Source organism: Sorex araneus, chromosome 6, assembly GCF_027595985.1.
Source record: "Sorex araneus isolate mSorAra2 chromosome 6, mSorAra2.pri, whole genome shotgun sequence".
NCBI lineage: Eukaryota > Metazoa > Chordata > Mammalia > Eulipotyphla > Soricidae > Sorex > Sorex araneus.
The window spans coordinates 583,253-592,285 of NC_073307.1; positions in this window are offsets into that span (position 1 = coordinate 583,253).

Sequence of the window (9,033 nt, forward strand, 5' to 3'; positions counted from 1 at the left end):
CTACACAGTGGAATAGTATGCAGCTGTTAGAAGAGATCAAATCATGAAATTTGCATATAAGTGGATCGACATGGAGAGTATCATGCTAAGTGAAATGAGTCAGAAAGAGAGGGACAGACATAGAAGGACTGCACTCATTTGTGGAATATAAAATAATATAATATGAGACTGACACCAAGGACAGTAGAGATGGGCCAGGAAGATTGCTCCGTGGTTGGCAGCCTGCCTCATGAGCTGGGCGGAGGAGGAAGCTGGGATAGAGAAGGGATCACTGAGTCAATGATGGTTGGAGGGATCACTCGGGATGGGAGCTGTGTGCTGAGAGTAGATAAAGGACCAAACACCATAGTCTCTCAGTATCTGTATTGCAAACCATAGTGCCCCAAAGTAGAGAGAGTCTGGGGGAAATTGTCTGCCATAGAGGCAGGGGGAGGGGTGGGTTGTGTGTATCCCCAGTGGCGGTCACTGGGGACGTTGCTGGTGGGGAATGTGCACTGGTGGAGGGACGGGTGTTTGATCATTGTATGACTGAAACTCAAACATGATAGCTTTGTAACAGTATCTCACGGTGATTCAATAAAATAATTTTTAAAAATGTCAGAGCTGAAAGCTGGAAATCAATCTATAAAAAGCGAGCTGGAAGAATTCATGGGTCATGCTGGACAATGCAGCTCCTGGAAGTCCTGAGTTTAGGTTGTGAGGAAGGCACCAGCTGAATCTCTCTAAGGAAACTGTTTCTTTGGAATTCTGGGGCTGGCTCTCTCGGGTGCCGAATCTCCTAGCTGCCAAGGCCTGTTTCCACTTAGGCAGGGGCAGAGACAGGATGCTGAGCTCCTCACGGTAGGCGGGGGGGCGGGGGGAGCGCTGTGTCCACCACTTGGCCTGCCTCAGAGTGGAGGGGTGCGGGCGTGTCCTCGGAGCTGCCCCGCACACAGGCGAATGACACCCGGGCTCGGCGGGGGAGAGGAGGGCTGACACCGGAAGGGACTCCTCGCTGATTGCTGAATCACAGTTAACGAGCAGAAATCAGAACTACTCATCAAAGGTGGAGCTTCATCCTGACCTTCGTTTCTAGAACCTTCTCTACCACGGCAGACTCAAGTGGCAAATCCAAGGGCCGTCTGCAAGCTGGAGCCTGTCCTTTACCCTCGTCAGTCCTTCCTGGATGGGACACATTGTTGCCGCTCCTCAGGCGGCCAGCGGCTCTGGGTGCTGGTGTGGGTGGTGCTGGCAGCCCCGTAGGCCTCTCACCGAAGACACTGCGTCTGCTCCACGGCTTTGCAGCCGAGTGCCGGCCCAGGTCCCCCCGGGCAGGCGGGGTGTGGGAAGAGATGAACCTCTGCTTTGTTCCCAGAAGGCCCCTGGGTAAAAACTGGCTTTGCCAAATATCTGCTGGAGAAAAGGTAACACAAGGCCGGGTCTCTGCAGAACCGGCAGGGACCGCCCCGTTCCCTGCCCCGCCAGGCCCCCCATGCTGCCAGCGAGCTGATGCCAGGACGTGGAGCCGTGCCCCACTTTGCACGCACTGACGCAGCTCCCACCCCCAGCCTGGCAGCCGTAGCTTGGCGCAGGGCCGGCCCTGTGCCTTCGCGAGGGCAGACAGGGCCAGGGAGGCTGCAGGAGACGGGCTCTGGCTCGGGCCCTGCTCTCCCCGCAGCGGCCAGGGTCTCGAGAACAAGCACCCAGGCGCGAACCTGCTCTGGGCGGAGTGCTTGGAGGGAGGGGCGAGCCAGGAGAGGGACAGGCGGACCACCCTCCACCTCTCGACATCCCGGCCCGGGTCACTGGCCGCCTGCCCCAGTGAGCCGGCTCTCGCTGCCTCCCGTCCCCGGCTGCCACTGCTGGTGCCTGTTCTGTCTCTGATCAGGCGAGCACAGGGAGGAGCACGTCCAGTCTCTCTGCCTGCCTGGCTCCGGGGCCCAGAGCTCCTGCGGAGAGCCAGCTGCCCCGGCAGCGGGGGAGAGAGGCCAGGAGCCGGGACCCAGCAGGGCAGGTGGGACGAGCCCCTGAGGACAAAGAGCTCCGCAAACCCTTTTCAATGGGGCGTTTCTGCTTTCGGTGACCCGGGCACTGGCTGCGCTGAGGTGCCCTCCCAGGGCTGTGTTGGCGCTCCCGCTCCTGGGGCTTTCCTGCCAGTGCAGAGGGGATTAGGCCAACAAAGCAAGGGCAGAGCAAACAGGCGGTGAAAGAGCTAAGTCACGGTGAGGGAGCAGGGCGGTGCTGGGAGTGTGAGTGGGTGTGCACGCGAGAGCAGGGCGGTGCTGGGAGTGTGAGTGGGTGTGCACGCGAGAGCAGGGCGGTGCTGGGAGTGTGAGTGGGTGTGCACGCGAGAGCAGGGCGGTGCTGGGAGTGTGAGTGGGTGTGCACGCGAGAGCAGGGCGGTGCTGGGAGTGTGAGTGGGTGTGCACGCGAGAGCAGGGCGGTGCTGGGAGTGTGAGTGGGTGTGCACGCGAGAGCAGGGCGGTGCTGGGAGTGTGAGTGGGTGTGCACGCGAGAGCAGGGCGGTGCTGGGAGTGTGAGTGGGTGTGCACGCGAGAGCAGGGCGGTGCTGGGAGTGTGAGTGGGTGTGCACGCGAGAGCAGGGCGGTGCTGGGAGTGTGAGTGGGTGTGCACGCGAGAGCAGCTGCGGCTCCAGCGTCCGGGGGAGCTCAGGCGCAGCAGTCTGGGACACAGTAGAACAGCATCCCCTATCACGGGACACACGCGGACAATGTCTCTGACCCCCTGACCACCCCGCACTGGCAAGGCTGTGGGCACCTCTGAGGGCTGCAAAGGTGCTGCTTCTGCTACAGCTAGGGAGTGACACACTCAGTGGGTCAAGGACTCCATGGGGGGATGACAGATAAAGAGAGAGACAGACAGAGACAGAGAGACAAAGAGAGACAGAGACAGAGAGATAGAGAAGTGTCTGCCGTAGAGGAGGCTGGGGACCGGGTGGGGTGACGGGAGGGAAACGGGGGACACTGGTGCTGGGAAATATGCACTAGCAGGGCGATGGTGTTGGAACACTGTATGAAATCCAGGCATGAACAGCTTTGTAAGGGTGTATCTCACAGTGATTTAATTAAAAAAATTAAAATCAGGAGCCCAGTCCCCAAATTCTGAAATCAAGCAGCATTTCACTGAATTAAAGCTTAGATATTTTCATTTTTTGCTTTTCGGGTCATACCCAGCGATGCACAACGATTACTCCTGGCTCTGCACTCAGGAATTACTCCTGGCGGTGCTCAGGGAACCATATGGGATCCTGGGAATCGAACCCGGGTTGGCCGCGTGCAAGGCAAATGCCCTACCCGCTGTGCTATCACTCCAGCCCCAAGCTTAGATATTTTCAATACAAAAACCCCTCGGTTGTCGGTATTATTTTTCGGGTGGGGCATTTGGGGATCATACCAGGTGGTACTCAGGGCTCTGTGCTCAGGGGTCACTACGGTGGTGCTCAGGGAACCATCTGTGGTCCCAGAGACTGGGCCAGAGTCACCTGTGTGCAGGGCAGTGTCTCACCCCATCTCCCTTAATGCTTTTTAAGATAAAGTATGAGAGATAAAGCACAGCTGACTTGCAATGATACGTGATCATGCTTGCACTTACACCCACAGACACACACCACACACACATCCTACACACACCAAACACATACATACTCACAGATACTCACACAAATATACCCAGATTTACAACATAAAAGCATCACACAGCACACACAAACACACAACATACAACCTACATTGCACATACCTTATAACATTGTCCACACCAGAGTCAGGCCCTCCCACTCTCTTAGAACAGTGACTCAGGAGATGCCCACAGGCCTGAGGGGCCACACACGGGGAGGGCACTTGCCTTGCGTGCAGCTGACCCAGCCTGGGCTCCACGGAGAGACCCCTGAGCCCTGGGCTATGGGGTGTGGGCCCCCAAACCAAAATAAAACAAAGTCAAACAGGCCACAGATTTGGAATGTTGCGGAAGAGGAGTCTGGGGACCAGGAGACGGCTGTGAGGATGGGGGAGATTGCGCAGGCCCCCGAGAATGAGGGGAGGGAGAGGCAGGCGGCTCTCGACTGCACAGGAGTCTCGGGAGCAGCCGGGCACACTCTCGGTTGCTCCTGGGCAGTCCTCAGACACACCAGAGTGGCAGGAGGGCTCCGGCCAGGCACACCCTCAGACGGCCAGCCCAGAGCTGACCAGGGCAGTCCCCACGGTGGGGCCTCGAGTCTAGGCGACATCGCCAGATGCCAGTGGAGAGGGGACAGCCCCGCCTGATGGTCCGTCCGACCAGCAGCCCCAAGACGTTGGCAGCAGGAGTCAGTTGGCTCCGCTGCCGTGGGTGATCACTTCCGGGTGACAGCGCGACAAACACTTGATCTCTCCCGTTTTGGAGGGCAGAAGCCCAACTCTGGTGCCGCCCGCCGGCAGTACTCGACCCTGTCTCTGTGCGCAAGACGGTCAAGTCTAGGCTCCGACAGAGAAACCCCAACTGGGAATGGGCAGTGGAAACGGAAGCCAGCGCACCCGGGCTCCGGGCACTCTGCGGCCCCTGTCCTGGCATCTGCCACCCCAGCCTGCCGGATGCGCAGCCCCCAGCGCCAGGGTCCTCCTTGCCTCCCTTAACTCCCTCTCAGACTGAGGCCAGTGGCTCGACAAGTCCTGAGCACTCGATGTCCAAGAGGCACCAAGAGTTCGGCCGCTTCTCACCAGCACTCCTGCTCCAGTGACCCTCACTCTTGTCTTTACGAGAACCCCTCACAGCCCCCGACCCTTGCGATTCCCTCCTCTGCCCCGTCTCTCTCCCCAGGCAGCCGTGACCCTGGGAGCCACGGCTGCACAGGCCACCCTGCACCCCTGCTCCAGGCATTGGTCCTTCTTTCACTAGGGCTTTATGTTCCCCACCACACTTGGAACCCGAGTTTCTCCCCTCGGTCTGTCCCCTTCTGTCCTCACTTCTTCCTCCCATGCCCTCCTTTTGCCTTTTTTCCTGTCTCTTTGGGCTGTGTGGGGTTGGGTGTGGCGTGCCCGGGCATCACTCCTGGCAGTCAGCACTCGAGGACCACACGCGGTGTCAGGGGCTGGAGCAGGCCAGCTGCGTGCCACGCAAGTACCTTATACTGCTGTCCTATCTCTCTGGCCCCCTCCCGATCTTCTCCCAGAACATGTCTCCAGCAGGGGGACGGAATCTTGACTCTCCCCCCACCTCCCTGTACTTCCGGAAGCCTTGGCACTCACGTTCACACCCCAAACACACCCAGTTAAAAAAGCTACTCCGGCCTTACCTTTCCAATAAAAATACTGAACACTGTGAACAAACACGGTGACCTCTTAGTACCTGTATTGCAAACCAAAATGCACAAAAGGAGAGAGAGAAAGAAGAGAAGCACCTGCCAGAGACAGGCTGGGGGAGGGGAGGGGTGTTGGAGATTGTGGGAGGGAAACGGGGGGCATTGGTGGTGGGAAATGTGCACTGGTGGAGGGATGGGTGTTGGATCATTGTGTGACTGAAACCCAATCATGAACAGCTTAGTAATGGTGTATCCTGGATATTCAATAAAAATTAAAAAACAAGCCCAGCACAAAAACACTACCCGGTGAAAAGTCAGCATTAAATATGATTCAGATCAACTGTAGGATGAAAAGCTAAAGTTCTGGGATGCATGTGTGTGTGGAGGCTGAGGGGCCCGAGCTCTGCTCCTCGGTTTCTCTTTCATCACTCCTGGCTCGAGGCGAAGAGCAACTGACAGAGGCGTCCTTGGATTCTATTTTTCATCAGTTACATCCTAATGACGTCATCTCAGAGAAAGACTCACTAATGAGAGTACAAACAGTTATGGGTAAGCATTTGTGAAAAGAACATCAGGGTACACATTGTCTTGTCAAAGCTATGTTGTCATGATTGAAACGTCAGAAGAAGATACGGAGCTGACATGTAGCCTCTACAGGTCACGTCCCCCACATTCTTGTGGTCGGTTACACGTGGGGCCAAGAGGAGGCTCACACTAATACTTGATGGTCAGTCCATTAAGGATGTGTAAGAGAGGGGAAACTGCTGCCTTGTACTGCCAAGATAGTGTGTGACCAGGCAGGTGTATGAGAGCATGCTGTCCTCCTCCAGGTCATCGCACTCACAAGTTTTTAGCCTGTCCACTTAGTGAGAAGTGGGGCCTCGGTTCTGCTTCCTGCTTGCAGCTTGCAGGGTAGCGTCCAGAGGCTCGTCCTAATATTCTGGCTTAGCGACAACCTCTCTCTCTCTCTCTCACTCTCTCTCTCTCTCTCTCTCTCTCTCTCTCTCTCTCTCTCCGCCCCCCCCTTGGGCATTGCGGTTTGTATAGTTGATACTGAAAAGTTATCAAGAATATAAGAATATCCCTTTACCAGAATTCCCTGCCGCAGAGGCAGGGTGGGGTGGTGGGGGATGGGGTGAGGTGGTGAGAGGGATACTGGGATCATTGGTGGAGATGAAGGGGCACTGGTGGAGGGATGGGTAAACAATCACTGTATGAGTGAAATGCAAACACAAAACTTCATAAGTTTGTACCTGTACATCACAGTGATTCTCTAATAAAAATTTTTTTAAAAAGAATATTCCTTTACGCACTTTTAACGTTCATCTGATCTTATTTTTTTTCATCTGATCTTATTTTTTTTCATCTGATCTTATTTTTAATACAACTTCTGATCCATTTGAAAGAAGCCAGTGCAAAGTTGGAACATTTCAGAAGTGTCAGCCACAACTGATTAAACATGCTACAGGGTTTTGCAGAAAAACAGGAAAACTGTTTTTGTTGGTCTTTGGGTTTGACTCAGCTGTGCTCAGGAGTTGCCCCGGCAGTGCCAGGGACCGTGAGGTGTGGGGTTGAGCCCTGACACCACAGCAAGTGCTCTACCACTGAGCGGCAGCCCCGGCCCAGGGAAACATTCTCCAGGCCAGGCCTGACAGCCTTGAGGGTTCTCTTTTGGGGGGTGAGGTGGAGTTTTCCTCTTTGTCCATCAACCTTGTCACCATCCCAATAATCCACAGGGCAGAACATTCCCTCGATGATAATTGGCTGTTGATCATAATAGTAGCACTGTAGCACTGTCATCCTGTTGCTCATCGATTTGCTCGAGCGGGCACCAGTAACGTCTCCATAGTGAGACTTGTTGTTACTGCTTTTGGCATATCAAATATGCTACAAATGGCTTGTCAGGCTCTGCCATGCGGGTGAGATACTCTCAGTAGCTTGCTGGGTTCTCCGAGAGGGACGGAGGAATCGAACCCGGGTCGCTTGCATGCAAGGCAAATGCCCTACCCGCCGTGCTATCGCTCCAGTCCGATCATTACTGTTGCCTGCTCAAGCAAATCAATCATTATAGTATTGAATAGAATTTATGTACGTTCAGGTTCTTCAGGGAAACAGAACCAAGTTGGCGTATCCCCGTGTTCCGCGTACGTTATCTGAACATAGACGTAGATGGATGTATGTTTGGACGCACAGGAGAGATTTGCTACAGAATGTTGGGTCAGAATCCCGGAGAGCTAGAGATCCCAAGGTCTACATCAGCAAGCCGGACACCCAGGAAGTACTCTGGATTCTGGCCCAGCTGGGGCTGTTACAGCAGCAGAGAGCACATGTGTGAAACAGCTGGACGTGTCTGAGGGAGGTGGCCGGGGCTTATGAGGACACCCAGTGTCCTGCCTGCAAACATCCGCACGCACATTTGCTGTCCTGTGCTCAGTGTCCCCTGGCCTCCCCACACGGCTCCTGTCTCTACTGGGGGACGCAGACACCCTCCCATGCATTGCAAAGACTCCTGCAAAAATTTCTTCTCCATTGCCTTGAGCACAATGACCATGGCAGTGCCCACCATGCTTGCAGGTGGGCCTGTGGCCAGGGGCAGGGACCCGACAGAGTGTCCACCACAAGTGGAGGAGCTACAGGGGGCGCAGAACCCCCGTCACACACCAGGGCTTCTGTCGATGCTCTGCTGGACATCCAAGAGTCAAAGTCCCACATGCAAACTCGTCACAGTTCTTGGCTGAGCTCTACATACATGTTCCGAAATTAGCCAAGGAGCAGAGGACGGGAAGACGGAAGACATCTCTTAGCTCCTTGGCTTTTTGTACACTATTTATGTTGCCTTCTCATGTTAATCTGACACTGGTGGCGTCTTTATGATGACGCAAAATCGGTGTTAAAATAGAGAGGCTGCTCAGCTCCCAGACGTGGCTGCACCCACACGCCTGGGCCTGGACACTTGGGAGCTGTGCCTGGTCCCTCAGTTCATCGGTTCTGGCCACTGTGAAGAAAAACCAGAGACTCTTCTCTTTCCTCAGCCCTGGAGGCTGCAAGCCTGAGAAGGAGGTGCTGGTCAGGCCTCTTTGGGAAGCCTCTTTTCTGGCCCGCTGTTCTCAGGGGACATTTTTTCTGCCACGGAGGAGAGGGTGCTGTGTCTTCCCCCTCAGAGGGACATCAGTCCTGTGGGATCAGGGCCTGCACGTCCTGCCTCGAACTTCACCTGTCCCCTGAAAGGCACATCTCCGAGGACAGCCACTTTGGAGTTAGGGCTCCCACAGGTGAATTTGGAGGGTCCCTAACAGCCCTGAAATCTCTGTGGAGTTTGCTACTTAGCAAGACCTCAAGCCATGCTTGAAAAATCACCCATTGTTATTCGCAGCTTCGTGGGTGCAGCCCAGGAAATCTTTCCACCTATTTCCTATCTTTGCTGGGAAGAGTGTCCTGCACCTCTCTGTCACTGAGGCAGTGAGGGGGTGGCTGCCTGGGCGGAACCCCACAGTGAGCACTGTCCACGATTCCCACGGAATCTCTGTGAATGACCCAAATCTGAGACAGAAAGGTGCCGTGGGCCCCGGGGAGGGAGCAGAGGGGAGCAGAGGGTGCGCTGGCGCTCTGTGGAGAGAAGCTGCATTGCACAGGCGCAAACAGCACAGGCGGGCGGGAAGCTCCTGTTGCCACAACACCGGCCTCTCCCTCTGTCGCAAGCAACTAGATGCCTGGATGTGCTTTGTGTGAAAGCTGCACTTCCTACACAGTGCAGCGGG